The sequence below is a fragment of the Equus caballus genome, chromosome 5 (assembly GCF_041296265.1).
Source record: "Equus caballus isolate H_3958 breed thoroughbred chromosome 5, TB-T2T, whole genome shotgun sequence".
NCBI lineage: Eukaryota > Metazoa > Chordata > Mammalia > Perissodactyla > Equidae > Equus > Equus caballus.
Genome location: NC_091688.1, coordinates 7,368,536 through 7,384,827, shown reverse-complemented (window position 1 = coordinate 7,384,827; position 16,292 = coordinate 7,368,536). Strand labels below are relative to the sequence as shown.

At 42.7% G+C, this 16,292-nt stretch overlaps 1 pseudogene; it reads right to left on the bottom strand.

Moving 5' to 3' along the window:
• Nucleotides 1–717: 717 nt before the first annotated feature.
• On the bottom strand, nucleotides 718–16,201 carry LOC100059620 (putative dimethylaniline monooxygenase [N-oxide-forming] 6; annotated as a pseudogene).
• Nucleotides 16,202–16,292: the final 91 nt, after the last annotated feature.

Below are 16,292 nucleotides of genomic sequence, written 5' to 3'. Positions count from 1 at the left end.
AAAGCCCAGACCTTTGCGAGGAGTGGAAGGAGAATCTCCCTTGCCACTAGAAGTCCTTGCTTTCCTCTGCAGACTCACCCTTGCCTTTCCCAATAACATCCAAAAATGTGAAATACTTAGGATAGATCTGACATAAGATAGGTAAGACCTATATACTAAAAACTACAAAATAATGCTGAGAGAAATTTAAAAAGGTCTAAATAAGTGGAGAGATATACTACATCATGGGTTGGAAGATTCCACATTGTTGTGATGTCAATTCTCCCCATCATAAAACACCCTTTAAAAAGTTTATTAGGGGCTGGCCCCATGGCCGAGTAGTTAAGTTTGTGTGCTTCGCTTCAGCATCTGGGGCTTGCCGGTTTGGATCCTGGGGATGACCTACACACCACTCATCAAGCCATGCTGTGGTGGCGTCCCACATAGAAGAACCAGAATGACCTACAACTAGGATATATGACTATGTACTGTGGCTTTGGGGAGAATTAAAAAAAAAGGGGAAGATTGGCAACAGATGTTAGCTCAGGGTCAATCTTCCTGACCAAAAAGTATATTTAAAAAATAAAAGTTCATTAAACTTTGTTCAGCCTGCAAATCTGTGCTCACTCTGATTCACCCTCTCATATTCTTCCTTATCTCAAACATCTCCAAGCTTGCCGACTCAGCATGTGAAAAACCTTTTAGAGTATAGATTCTCATTAGAAAGGGAGAGACTGAATATTTTCAATTTTATTTAGACTTTGAGTTAAATAAGCCAGGATTCATTTTCACATCTGCAGGAAGGGAAAGAGGAGCTCTGAGATTTTATACTTGTACACATGTGTATACAGTCTCATGTCACTTAACCATGGGGATACGTTCTGAGAAATGCGTCATTAGACAATTTCCTCATTAGGCAATTTTCTCATTGTGTGAACGTCATAGAGTGTCCTTATACAAACCTAGATGGTATAGCCTACTACATGCCTAGGCTACATGGTGCTAATCTTATGGGACTACTGTTGTGTATGCAATCTGTTGTTAACCAAAATGTCATTATGCAGTGCATGACTGTACATATCTGTAATTAAACTTCTAGGCTAAACTCTGATACTCAAAGGAGTTTCTCATTAATAAAATGTTAGCAAAACAGCTGGAAGAAGCACTGGGAATGAAAGTATTCTGAGCAAATTGTAAAAGGGTTGGGGTCTCTGAACTTGACTGACAGCTCTTGTCCTGGGGGGCTTTACTGTCTGATCCCATTGGGTCAGGATGGCATTTCTGGCCCCATTCCACTTCCCTGGTCACATCAGCTGAAACTGGTATGGGCTGCTGCAGGGACCAAAGTACACCTCCAGGGCCAGCTGGGGATCATGAGGAAGAGTCACGGTATGTTAGGCTTGGCCCTTATGTAGGAGCCCAGCTCATCCACGTGTGTGATGTAATCTGTCTTCAAAGTCTGCCTCTGGCCAAACCCGATAAAAGAAAACAATATATTAGAATAAGTGTCACAGTTGCAAATAGAAGCACATTTTCTATCTCAGAGAAGTAGTATTTTAGTTAGCACCTCCAGTAATATCCATACTCCTTTCTTTTCCAAACATTGAATTTATCATTTATTCTTTGGCAGTAAATGAACTAAGTAAGCTGTTTTTTTTCCCTCCTTCCTAATCTCTATCCAAGTTTGAGATCACTTCGGACTTTTGCCTCTGGTCATGTGGCCTGGAGTAAACCGACTCTAGGGTCTCAAGCTGACGTATTAACTTGTTTTGCCCTTCAACACGTGAGTCTTCCTTATCTGACCTCGCTTAGGATCTGCCTCAATGTTAAACTCTTACATCCATGTGTTTAACATTGGATTTATGCATGGTTTTAATATTGCTGCAATTCACTAATATAAATTGTTTCATTTTTTTAGTTGGCACATGGGCTCATTTGCTTTTCGGAACCCTGAAGAGCAGCCTACCATTTACGCAATAAGATTGACGCTGAGGCCCCTCTTTTTCCTCCTCTTTGTTCCTGTTAGCCTCTAACATAAAGGGTAGTAAGTGGAGTGAGCTGCTGACTTTTGGCACACAGCAGGGCCCCCGTCACAGAGCCGTCCCGGGAACTGGAGGAGCGCAGGGGAGTTTTGTGGAGTTCGAGGATTCCACGTCTTCTTTTGTCTAGGTCCTTAGCCAGCGACCACCTTGGGGCATTCAATGAATGACACGTTGGGGGCTTGAAAGAGGAAAGAAACTTCCTAGACAGTCACTTATTCATCCGTTAAGTGTGATCCATTATCTAACTATTCTTTCAACAAATTTCCATATGTAATTTGAAAAGGATTTACTTTTATAGAAGTAATTAATATGAAAAAATTACATTTGTCTAGCTACTTAAATGCCTTTCTATAAATCCCATTTATGGTGTAGTTGGATGAATTAGATGTGAATAATCTTTTAGGAGAAAATATTAGGGCAGGTGAACTCAATAAAATTCTTCATTTGGTGCTCTTATTACAGCACTGCCACTGTTCCGTTTCCAGCTCGCTGACTTGCTGACAGACATGCGGCTGGTGGAAAAGGAGCTCTTGGAGAAAGCATTAGAGTCCTCTGTCAGTCTCCACACTATTGACAGTTCGAGTTGGATAATTCTTTGTTTAGGCGGACTGTCCTCTGCATTGTGGGATGTTTAGCAGCATCCCCGGCTTGCACCCATGAGATTAGATTAGCATGTCCTTTTCACTTGCAAAGACCAAAAACGTCTTCAGACTTTGCCAAATGTCCTCTGGGGGGCAAAATCACCCCTATTGAGAACTTCTGCTCTAGAGTTAGACAGAAGAAGTGTAATGACTACTATTTGTCCATCTAATACTGCTTGATTATAGCAAATGTTCCAAAAATGTGAACTTTGACTAGTGACAATATAATACAATATATTAACGTTTTCCTATATATCAAGACAAATTTTAGGATTTATTTCATCAGCAAGTAGAATCTCTCTCTTTTTTTTTTTCTGCTTTATTTCCCAACTCCCCCCCCCCCCCCCCCCCCCCCCCCCCGGGGACATAGTTGTATATCTTAGTTGCAGGTCCTTCTAGTTGTGGGATGTGGATGCCTCAACGTGGCCTGACGAGCGGTGCCATGTCCGCGCCCAGCGTCCGAAACCTGGGCCGCCGCAGCGGAGCGCGCGAACTTAAACACTCGGCCACGGAGCCTACCCAAGCAAGTAGAATCTCTTACCACTTGAGTTTCTTCTCCACTTTCTCATCAATGTTATCCATCATTTCATTTGTAGTTGGCAAGGTATATGAGTCTAGGAAGGAAATGAAGAGAGAAATATTGAAAAAGACAAATAAATCAGAAGTATATAATGACACATGATGAATATCATTCAGTATTTCTGAATTATATCCTTAAAAGATTTTGTAGCAAGAGGAGCTGCCTTTGGTAGCTTTAGCAGAATAGCAATTTTCAGAAACAAAGACTTGAGAAGTCAACAAACCTGCTCTGGGAATAGTGAAGCTGGCCTGCAGTCGGAGAGCGACAGCAGACAAATTTATATCTTCAAATCACCCAATCTTATATTTCTGTGACATTATGGAGGGCCTAATCCTCAACAAGCCTCAGGTACACTGCATGCACATAATAGCTTAACAGTTTCTTCATGTTTCTTTTCTGCATCTTCTTATTAAGAAGTCTCTCAAGAAAGAATCTGGTAAAATAATTCACTCTAAGGTACACGGCAATTAAAACAGGACAATGGAAGGAAGCATAGGTTTTCCAACATCAGCTTGCAGCCAGGGAGGATATTTTAAGGAGCAGCAGAAAACTTTCAGTTTCTTGCAAATTTCACTACATCAGTGGAGGGCTTATCTGGTTGCTGTTAGTAGTTCATTTGCCTTTGTGACAATGGCAGGAAGTTATTATGACATTCACAGTACATGAACGCTTCCCAGTCACTACTAGCATCTTCTCTCAGCCTGGTAGTACCCTGTGGTCAGGTGTTTGCTGGGCCCCCACTGGAAAGTAAGAGACCAGAATTTTGGTCTGTTTTGCTGGATGTTGTGTTCCAAGTGCCAAGACAGAGCCTGGCACATAGCAGGTGCTCAACAAATATTTGCTGAAATGCATAAATGAAGCCTTTGTTTCATGTAAATTTTTTTGGTGTATGAACTGTATCCAATCTTCCCATAAAACCTCAGATGCTTGGCACTATTGTGCCTTTCAAGAGATAAAAGACAGTAGAAGTATTTTACAGGGGAGCACCCTTATAAAAGATTTTATGAGAGTGTTTATTTAAATAATGATCCTTCGTGATACATTTGAAATGGAGGTTTATTTATTCACAACATTTTTAGAAAACATACACACACTCTATGATTGTAACATTTTCTTCATTACCTATAGTCTAAGTTTTTATGGATAGTATGTTAGGTAAAGTATACTTATATTGGCCAAGATTCTCAAACCCTTAGGTTCGAGACACTTTCAATAACAATGATGATCAATGTGATTGGAGTAAATTGAAATCAATGTATTTGAGACACTGTCTTTCTCCATGTAATCTTCATATTCTTGATTTCCTCACATAAGCATACTGGTAGCCCCTGGAGACCATGGGTCTAGATTGGAGGGAGGGGGAGAAGACTGTCAATAGAGTAGGAGTGACCTGACATTGCTATTCTGACACAGGCTGACACCAAGAAGGTCTCCAGCAGGCCCCTGGCACCCACTGGGGGCCCTTCCAACTTTTGCAATGTACCTTGACATTGCAGTGACCCATTGCTGTCCTCTTGCTTAAAGCTTTGCAAAGTCCTCCCCAACTGCCCTACAAGAAATCTAAGCCCCCTAACACAGCTTATGAGGCCCTCCTTGCTCTGGTCTCTTCCTCCATTTCTTGCCACACTCTGCCTCTGCTTTATATTCCCTTATACCAAAATGTTTCCAGTTCCTCACATACTCCATGCTGTTCCTCATTGTTATGCCTTTCCTCATGCTGGTCCCTCTTCACGGAATAACTCATTGCCCAACTCCCCTCACCAGAACACCCTAAACCTTCCCCTATTGTGGCATTCCCACTACTCTATTTTAAACTCTGTGAGGTCAAGGAGCATGTCTGTCTGGTTCCCTTTATGTTCCTAGGACCTAGTACAGTGCTTGGCATAAAGTAGTTATCCAATAAATGTTCATTGACTAAATGAATGAAAAACAGAATGGCCCCACCTCCTTGCAAACACTTTAGCTGGCCAGTGGGCCTGCAGGTCAGCTGTGGGGATGGCAGCCCCAAGGGACTGGACACAGCCAATTACAGCCAAGTTTGGTTCTCCACCAGTGGGGGAAACTGCCTTTAAACAAGCTGACCTCATTGTTTCTGCTTTTGATGATGGAGTCATCAAGGAAGGGGTAGGTGTAATCATAGCCTGTTGCAAAGATGATAGAGTCAATGGCCTCAAACACAGTCCCATCCTCAAACATGGCTGAGGTCTCTGTGAACTCCTTCACAGAGATGGACACGGTGCCACGTAGGATGTGGGATGGGAGCTCATCATTGAACACAGGCTCTTTCCTCAGGATACTGTACAGAAACAAGAGACAGAGGGCCTTGCTATCAAGTACCTCATTTACAAGAAATATCTTCAACAGTCTGCAGCATTGAAACCAAATTTGAGCAGTTAAATAGCAGCATGAGGACCACTGAACCCTTTTCTTTTAGGCAATTCTTGTCCTATTGCCTATAACAATCTTTAAGAATTTCTGTCTCAGCTGACTCTCTGGGCCCCTTGAAACTTGAAGGTTCTCTTATGGGCACTTATGTTATTTGGAGACTCACCAAATAGACGAGAATAAAACTAATTCCTAGACATAATAAAGTGGTTAAGAGAGCTGACTCTGCAGCCAGTTAGCCAAAGTTTGTAACCTTGCTCCATCCCTTACTAGACGCTACTTCTCCATATTTGTTTCTTTACGTTTAAAATGGGGATAATATAGACTCTACCTTGTAGGGTTGGTGTGAGGATTAAATGAACAATTATCTGTAAAGCACTGAAAAGAGTGCCTTATTATAAGTGACCTGTTCCTATAACTAAGGTCTCATCCTACATGAGGAAACCCAGTCAGCTCTGCGGGATGTTTCATTGCCACAGTTGGTTTCCTTTCGTTGGCTTGTGGTCGCAAGAGAAAGTATACAACTTGGATACTGCACTTCAGTTGCCAAAATTCTAGAAATGATGGTTTTTTCTTTTGGATAATATTCCTCATTTTGACTTAAGTTTCCTTCAGGGATTCTGGAATTTCCTACAACTATCTCAAACACTAAGAAACTTTATAAGTCTTAGAATTTGTCTCTATACTTCTACACTGTTCTTGACCTCTATAATTCTGCAACTTCTTCTTTTATCTTATAAGGTGGCCAAAAGTAGGTAACAGCAAAACCTGTTTTCCTCCCCCACCCTTCCCCACATGAGAGGTGTCATCAACACCTCAGGGTAACTGGAATCCTTTCCAGGAGGCAACTCAGTTTTCAGAATGAATGGATTTCCAAAATTATGTTTTTGGGTTTTTTTTGAGGAAGATTAGCCCTGAGCTAACATCTGCTGCCAGTCCTCCTCTTTTTGCTGAGGAAGACTGGCCCTGAGCTCACATCCGTGCCCATCTTCCTCTACTTTATATGTGGGACGCCTACCACAGCATGGCTTTTGCCAAGTGGTGCCATGTCCGCACCTGGGATCCGAACCGGCGAACACCGGGCCACCGAAGTGGAACGTGTGCATTTAACTGCTGTGCCACTGGGGCAGCTCCCCAAAATTATGTTTTAATTGTCTAAAGGACAAAGCCAAAATATAGCTTGCAGTTACTCTTACAAGACAAAAAATCTTAACTAGCTCACGCTTCGGAACTTTATTACATTAAACATAATTTTAAATGCATGAAATCAACATTTTTTCCCTTAGAATATGGAAGTCTGCCAGCCTAGGTGGGGTAAGTGCAATGGAGTCAGGGTTTGTCTATTAAACCTGGCATTTACTATTCCCATTTACACTTTCTCTTACTTTTCCTTAATCCGTTTTTCTAAACACAAGGAAACACTTTTGCTAGCATGGGCCAAAAGGTGAAATTTCTAATGAATCCTTTCTTTCCTTACCCACTTAAATATTTTTCTTTTCTATTGATATACTGATTCTTTTCCCTAGGATGCCTTTCTAATGAGTAGGTGTTGGGCTCTGTCTCTATAGAGAAGTAAATAAACAAGCTTACCAGTTATACAGGCTCCATCAGTTCCGTGACTCTCCATTGCTCTGCGTGCTCCGTGCTTCCTGACTGTCCTGCAGAGATGTCACCCCATCGGTGGCAGAGGAGGTGTGTACATTCATTTTGAGACTTCCTACTTGCTCAGAAATGTTGATTAACACTACTTTGTTAATTACTCCTTAGAAGCATATCAGAAAATTTGAGACTAATAAGAACCAATATTTGTAAAGCTTTATAGTTTACAAAGTAATTCTTATATTTTTTATCCTATTGAATACCACAACAGACTTGAGGAGTAGGTATTATTATTGCTATCCCCATTTACCCATAAACATGGACAAGATATTCCTCAGAAAAACAATTTATGAGTTGGCTCAGCCCTCAAAATTCTACACTATGGCTTCTGGCTACCATACATGATTCCTGCATGTCAGGGCGATCCAGCTGCCTGCTCCACCCCCATTTTGTATTCTTCCATACTCCTTTCCTCCCTCAACTAATTTCAATAAGATTTTCATCCCATACATGGTCTCAGGTATATCACGTCACCTATGCATTCTTTAATTTAACCCCTCGAGTCTCAATGAGACAACCAAAGTAAGACCTAGAGAGAAGAAATTCAGCTGAAATGAGTACCCCACTCTTTTGAATGATAAAACACGTATTATTTGTAGTACCCATTTAAAGACATCAGGTCATAGTTCTCACTCTTAAACCACATGTTCATCTTCTTGACATATAACAAGTCAGAGGCAAATGAAGGAAGGGTGTTCTGGAGAAAAGATGCAAAGCGGGTAACATACAGTACGTCCCAAGGATAGCCATCTGTCGGTGTCGCAATCCAATGTGCACATCAGGATAGATGCGGAGAGGGCTGATGGCCACTCTGAGTTTATTATAACCAGTGTTTCAATATATACATTGCTTACATCAGTTAAACATACACAGGTGTTCCAGATGAAGTAATTAGCGAAAGCCAAGAATTCTTAGTGATTTCTCAAGGAGCCCTCCCTTGGCCTCTGTTTTGATATCATGTTATTGCTGTGCTCCTATATTTTTATCTTGGAGCGAGCAAGGTCTCTTAGGCAACGGTCCCTCCTGCTCCTGATATCAATATTGTTTCTCCATCTGTGCCCCCCGGGCGGCCGCCGCCTGTCTTAGGTTGCCCCCCCAGGGGGTCTTACCCGTCATTGGCTAACCGGCCTTCTCACCTCCGGGTCACAGTTTGTTGGCAATCTTTTTCCAGTGATTATTAACCCTTCCTGTGTCAGGGGCGGCTACACCATCATCCCAAAACTGACTCATGACCCAGGAACCACTTCTGGTACTGATAATGGCCTGTGGGAAAGGCAACATGGGTTTCAAGATCACTCTGTAAGAAGTAAGCAAATATGACACGATTATGGACATCTCCATACATTTCCCTCAATATTCAGGCAGGAGCATTTTTAAAGAGGTGGGTCAAGATGAATAGTCCATGACTGAAGGTAGGTAGAGGCAGAACAGCTCCCTCTCTGCACCCCAGAAGGCTAGTGCATAGCTGTTGAAAGAATAAGAACCTGACATCTGGGGACAAAAGGGCTCTGTATTCAAGTGTGACTGACAGGTTTAACCTTCACGTACTCATACCCAGATGGTGGGTCTGGGAGGGACCAGCCAATCCAGTGAGCCGTAGCAGGAGTGGGTGGCGGTAGTTGCTGGGTTGGATGGGGGAAATGTAGCTAAGCCTCTAGCTGAAATTAGGCTCAGAAGATGCCAAGGATTTAGTTCTGCTCTCTGTCCCCTTTCTCCTTTCCAGCCCTCCCTACACATCCACCCCAGCGCCTCTGCTGCACATCCCAAATCATGGCAGCTGCCTCAGCCCTGAGACAAGCCTGGCTGCTTATCTATTTTACCGTCTTTCTAATAACCCAAGGGGATTTGACTTAAAAATAAATCCTTAGGTTTTATTTACAGCTACTTAAGAATTTATTTATCAAGAACCTATTTCTTTAAAAATATGTTAAGTTCCTTCAGGGTCTACTGGTCATGTATGACTCAGTTGGAGCCCTTTGGGAGGTCTTCCTTGACTTCGTTCAGGCTAAGTTAGGTTCTCTTTTCACAGTGCTGCCACTGCCACACTTAATGTCACTGAAGTCTCATGACCTCCTCTTGCCATGGTTTGTGTACCTGTCATCCAACCTCCACCCATTACTGCTCCTCGAAGTCAGGAAGTAGTCTGACTTACTTCTGTATTTATTTCTAGTCTGGCATAGTTCTGACACATAAGTCTCAGATGTTTGTTGATCACTGGTTGATGAATTGAGAAACGATACTAAGAACCAAATCTTGTGTATCTTCCAGACCTTCAGAGTGGGGAGCACAGCAGCTCTTGCATGGTAGCTGATAAGAAATACTGTTAAATAAATAAAGGTAGAGCTTGACTCGCACACAGTTTGCTTGGAGGTGATCAGAAGATAAAATTAAAGCCCAAAATGCACACACATATATTTACGCATGTACACTTACCTCTGGTTCCAGCAGAACATACTTGCTTACCAGCATGGGCCACATTACCTTGCTTCATGGAGAGAATGTCTCAAGTCCTCCTGATTTGACGGGCACATAGAATAGTTGGATCCCTTGTGGCATGACATGGCAAACACCCTCCCCAGTGCCCGGGCTGTCGATTCAGTAGCACAGTTGTAGCCTAGGATGGCTTCCCCAAATCTTTTATGTCATGTACCTATGTAGCCAGATGACTGAGTGCGACAGAAACGTCAGATCCTGAGTTCCCCAGGTCAATCACAAGGACCCTTTGCCCCTCGAAGGCTTCTGGGCCCCTATAGTCATGGCTGTGGCGGTAGCGGCCTTGAAACTGGTGTAGGCCTAGTGAAACACAGGTAATGGTTTCAGTTGATTCTCAGAAGAAGTGCTGAAGAATCACTTTTTTGTTATTTTTTTTAAACCTAATATCAATCTTAATTTTTAAAAAAGTTCCCTAGTTGAAATGCTTCTATCCTTTTAGTGGTTTTTGATATTAAACTTCCAAATAATTACTTTAGTACCTTAAAAAAAATACTTAAGGGATGGGAACTTATATTTTGATAATAATAATGGCTAGAATTTACTGAGTACTTACCATGGGCTAGGCCCTCTGCTAAAGGGTTTATATGTCTTGGACATTTAGTCTTTTTTTTTTTTAACAGTTTAATGATGTTTAATAAATTTATATGTAACCACCACCACAATCCAGCTTTAGAACATTTTCCATCATCTTCCAAAATTCCCTGGAGCCCATTTGTAGTCAACTCCCCTCACAGCATGAGGCTAAGAAGAAAAAGAAGGTGTTCCTGTAAGTCACTCAGTGCCGTTTTGAGGGGGGTGTGAGGGACAGAGTGAATGCTTGGACGGTGAACTTACAATGAACTAGGAGGAACTGAAGTTTTTGTGACGAGGAATTATTTCTAATACATGGTAAGTAGCCATGCCGGGTAAGACAGGAGGGGCTGAAGCGTCACGGGACACACAGCGCATGATAATGAGAGCAAATATTTACGCAGTGCGAATGCTGCCCCGGGGCTCTTCTAAGCACTTGTGCAACACACAGTAACCCTCTGCGGTGGTACCACGCCCATCCCACCTCACTAAGAGAGAAACTCAGGCCCAGGCAAAGTAAATGAGCAGATGAGGGATGGAACTTGGATTTAAAACCAGGAAGTCTCGTTTTAAAATCCACACGGTCACCAACTACTTTACGCTTCCCATCAGCGTCACCTGGGTTACAAAACCTGACTAAATATGAGGGAGACATTGTATAAGTTGGAGCCAACTGATGAATGATGGTTAAGATTCTGGGAAGCAGAATGAGCAGCCCAGGAAAGAGGCACCGGGTGCAGGGCTAAGGCTGTTTGAACCGGCTGCACTACCAGTGACACAAGCGGAGGTGCTGGTGTGAAGTAGAAAGTTTTGGTGGGAGTGAGAGGGAAGCAATAACTGAGAAGGAGCTAGGCAAGCACACTGGCAACAGTCTCTCTTGGAACGAGTGTCCTCTGGCAGAGACCAGGTTAGCCATTTAATCCTGATAACATCTCTGAATGGCAGGTAGTGGTATTATCTCTATTTTAAAAGACAAGGAAATTGAAACAAAGAGGCTAAGTGGCTTGTCTAAGGTCACATGGTAAGGAACTGAGGACTCAGGAGTTGAGCCCAGGTGTTCTAAGCCTACACTCAGAACCCCTAAATATACTGCCTCTATCATTAATGGTTTCAATCTTCTATTCTCCCTGAATCTCTACTCTTTTCATTATCTCAGCCTATGAATATCATGCCTTGAGATGGGAACTCCAATATTTTTGAGCAGACATGTGTTCCTGTGGCAGGGAAGGAAGGAAGGAAGGAGAGCCTTTAGCATAGCACCTGGCACAGAGCTGGCCGTTCTCCACCTTAGTCCCCTTATACTAATTACCCCCAGTTTAGCTCTGTGTTTATAGTCCTGATGTCCTACATGGTTCTGATCTCATACTCATGCTAAAAAATACAACTAAATGGTCCAAAGGAGGCTGCAGCTTTTAGCCTATTTGAGCGGCTGTATGGAGTTCAGTGAACTCTTCACCTTCTATTTTGAAGTAGTTTCCAACTTTGGCGTAACCGGAATCACCTGAAGGGCTCCTTAGATCGTAGACTCCTGGGTCTCACTCCAGGTATTTCTGATTCAGCGTGTCTGGGGGAGGCCCGAGAATTTCCCTCAAGTTCCCAGGTGATGCTGATTCTGCTGGTCCAGGGAGCACCCTGTGAGAACCACTGCTGTGTTGTAAATGAATTCAGCGCTTGAGGAGCCACTGAACTCACCAGTTAGTGATATTCTCTCCTTATCAAAGAAACACAGGAAACCGGAAGCCTCAGAACTTGTGTTAAATCTTGGCACTTCGTTTTAAAACCACTGTGTAGTTGAAAAGTGGCTTCTTTTCTAGAAGTGATTAAAGGCTAAATGGAAAATAAACATTTCCTCTCTGTTGCAGGGAGAGGATAAGCGTTCACACAATGTGCTGCCTTGAAAGCCCATTTAACAGCTGGCAGCCTCTGCTTCCCGAGATCCTGAAGGAACTCTAATGAAATGAAGGAAAAGGGTGGAATGGTGTGTTGCTGCCGGATTCAAGACATCTATCTCCCCTCAGCCCTAAACGACCTCTGAAGGGGGACACAAAGTGCTGGAAAGGACTGAGAGGACCGTGTCTCTGGGGGTCTGTTTGAGGCTTCAGTGCCTCGCCTCAAGTTGAAAACAAAACTTCCTCTCCTCATGGTTGCTGTATTTCTCGTACATAGCTAAGCTCAGAGATTTTAACTTTTTAAATCCTCACTTTGAAATTTCTGCTAAGGTCAGAAAAAGGGTGCGGCTCATGCCTGGCAGGATGTCAGGGTTGAGTCTGCCCTTCACGCACAGCCCGTACCTGTTGTCGATGGCTGTGAGAAGGAGGGGTGGGAAGGAGCTTTCTCAGCTGCTGCCTGAAGAGAGGGAGGGCTGAGCTGCGGGCTGGGGACTGGCCACAAAAATGTAAGACTGCCCTGGGAAACAGTGGCGATGAGATTTTGGATTACTTCCGATGTTAATGAACCTCTGCTCTTTTGCCTCGACCCCAGCCAATCATAACGACAGGAGGGAAGAGTGTGTGCCCTACAGATAATTGGAATATTCCCTAAATAAAACTTTGTTCTCCAAACAAAGGAAAACAAAGGTGTTATATAACAACAGACAATTGCTCCAGAGAGCTCACATTTTCATTTTGTCAATGTGTGGGGTGGTTTGAGCCAGTAAGGAGGAAATTAAGCTCAGACTCTGCCTCTGGCTGAGAGATCTTGCCCCGGACCTAGCGATCCGAGCAGCTGTGGGCACATTATCACCATCTGTCTTGGGTTAAAACTGTGTCCTTGTGTCATCTTCCCCACCAGAACATAAGGAACTTGAGGGCAAGGTCAGAGGCTAATTCAAGAACGTTGTGCGTGCATCTAAGCAATGTGCTGCGATCTTCTTTCATACTCCATCTCTGCTTATCGGTGCCATTTCTGCCTGTCTAAATACACCCTTAAGCTTGCCTCCTTCATCATGCCTTTCCTTGCCTTCCCTCTCACCAGCTGGAAGTCATCTCTACCTCTCCTAAGCTCTGATTGTCTTCACCGTCCTCATCCCATATTCACTTGTATTAAAGTTATTCTCATACTTGTTTTCTGTCTGCTTTCAAAATGCCAGCTGCCCGTTGTACCTCTTATCTGCAGCTATAGCTAATATAGTACCCTATACAGAACGTCCTCAAATATGTATTTGTTGAATGAATAAATGCATAAATGAGTGAAATAAAAGTCCAGGTAGTTCCTGGTTTCGTTGTTTTCCCTTCTGCAGTCAAAATGACACTGATCTATTGTACACGGCTTGTTGAGCAACCTCTTCTTACAGCAGCGTTACAATCTTTCAAGGACCTGAGGCTCTATATTGGAGTATATGAAACTTAAAACACACTCACATTCAGCCTGCTAGTGTTTAAACCCCATTTGGTGTTTATTTTGCAGAAAAAACACACAGTGAAAAGTTCAGAATTACCAGGTGTCTCTCTTCCGGAATAGGACTTGCAAGATGAAAGCTTATATAACACATCTTTCAAAAACCCCTCTCTGAGCACACATTGTACCAAGCAACCTTTCTTAGAAAAGAAGGAAGTGGTGGGGTGTCTGGAGAGGGTTAAATTCAGAATGTTTGTATGTGTTTACATCCCCACAGGGCCTTCGAGTAGAATTCTGCTTATGCCCAGTGACCTTATGGAAAAGAGACATCCTCTCTTATGGATAACTCAGCTTCTGACCTTGCATCTTACTGCTCTGTCATATATTGCTTCCTTAAATAACCTCTCTGATCTGGCTGCAGTGGTTAGCTTACAGATCCCCGAAGACACCATGTTCATTGCCTTCTCTGTGCCTTTTGTGGAAGGCTGGTCACCCCTACTTAGAAACCTCTCCCACCTGGTACTGGCACACTGTCGGTGACTGCATGTCTATGGGGTACCATTCAGACTGTGATGGGAATGGCACTCTCTGGAATTGTGTCACATAGTGGTCCTCTACTTTCCCTGTCTGAGAACATCCATCAAGTCTCAGCTAAATGCTATCTCTGCAGGGAGATTCCCTTGACCTGCTAACATTTCAATTGTCCACCCTCTTCCAAATCTCAAAGCTCTTGTTTGTTGATGATCATCAAGGGCTACCTTGTTTTGGTAAAATTCTATGGTCTCTTATTTGAAACTCTTAGAGCCAGGTATATTTTCAAATTTGTAGATTTTTGGGTTTTTCTCCACAACACTCTTGTGAGATCTGGCGCAGCACTCCGTAATCAAATGCAGTAAAATTTCTCAAGCAAAACGCAAAGTGGGACAAATGAAGACTATAAATAGCCTCATATCAATTCAACTCATGTGTTCTGACCATATGACTTCAGGACAGGTTTTTCTATCAAATGAGTTTTTGCCTATTTTCTGTCAAAGGCTTGTGGGTCTATATTATGGCTTGCTTCACCAAATGGGTTGGAAACCATTTATGTAGAGTCACTATGTCACATATTTGTCATTCCAGTACCTAGCACAAAACTGCCGAAATAGATGCTCAAGCTGCATTTACTTGTTGCTCACGAGGTCATAGAGAACCATTTCATGATTTAGGCTAAGCTGGTCATAATCTCCCAGAGCAAATGGAAATAAAGAACATTGAATTCTTGAAGAAAATAACTCTTGAATATCCCCTAATGGAAATGATCTTATATCTCATATAATACTTTCAGGGTTATAGGAACCTAAATTTTTTGTGAAAAAACTCTTGAGATGAATACAAATGTGTTCTCAGTTAGCACTGATAAAGTCTATTACAGCAATTGGTTGTTGCAGGTTGGGCAAAAACTGAGACCAGGATCGAATATGGTTACAAGGTGAATGATATGATATAATGTCTTCATGCCAAATATGTATCATCTATATTCTGTCACAGTGGCTGGGAGATTCAGGACAGAAAGACTAGAAATTTCCCCAAACCTGGCTTTTGAAATTTTAAAATTGTTTTTATAGTGAATATTTTCTGATTATATTATTTCTCCCACAATGAGCATGAATGGCAAAGACAATACTTTTTCTCTCTGGATTTGGAGTTGACAGAGTATCCAATAAGCACACACACAACACACACAATCATCACTGAAATAACTTACAGTGTCTGCCTAATAGACGTGAGTTAATTATAGAATCATACTTCGTTAGAATTGGAAGGCACATTAGAGGTAACAATTTCCAATCTCTGTATTTGACAAATGAGCATTTGAGGTCCAGAAAGAAAAAAGTGACTTGCCTAAAATCAATCTGCCCGGAAAAGTTGAGACTAGAACTCGGACCTTCTGACTCTAGTCTAGATTTTTCTTCCTCCTCCACCACCCCAACCCACGTTCCTAGAATTTAAGAGCAATAGGGAGAGAATCTTCTCAATTACATGGAGGAGGCAGTGGTGCATTTTTTTTTTTTGGCTAATTACTGACATAAGCACCCTTTACAGCCTGGAGATCTGGGCTCTATCATGCAGACGACAATGTTTAATGAGCCGGAGGAGTCCTGTTCAGGACAAGCACTGCTTGTGTGAAACAGTTTTGAGTGATTGGACATGAGTGTGTTGAGAGAGATAAGACTTTACTTTCCAGATCCAGAACTATTGTGACCTAGCTCCCAAGTCTGAATTTGAACTGATTAGATTTGATTTGCATTGGGACCCATCTCGCTTCTATTGATGTCCCAGTGATGTGCCACTCACCGAGAATTTCCACAGGCCTCCAACATCATTGCTCCTCTCAAAGCGGGTGGGTTCCAGAATCTCTTCCAGACAGCACGTCTGGAGGCTGAGCCAGTAACGCCAGCTCCGATGACGGCCACTCTCTTCCCATGGTCGCCTGTGGGAGGGTCTGGAGAGAGCTTCTTCAGAAGAACGTCCATGAATACCTAGGATTTTTCAATAGAGATAACTGGCCAAGGTTTATGTGTCAGGACCCTCACCTTAACACAAGAAGACACAGATGCACACTAA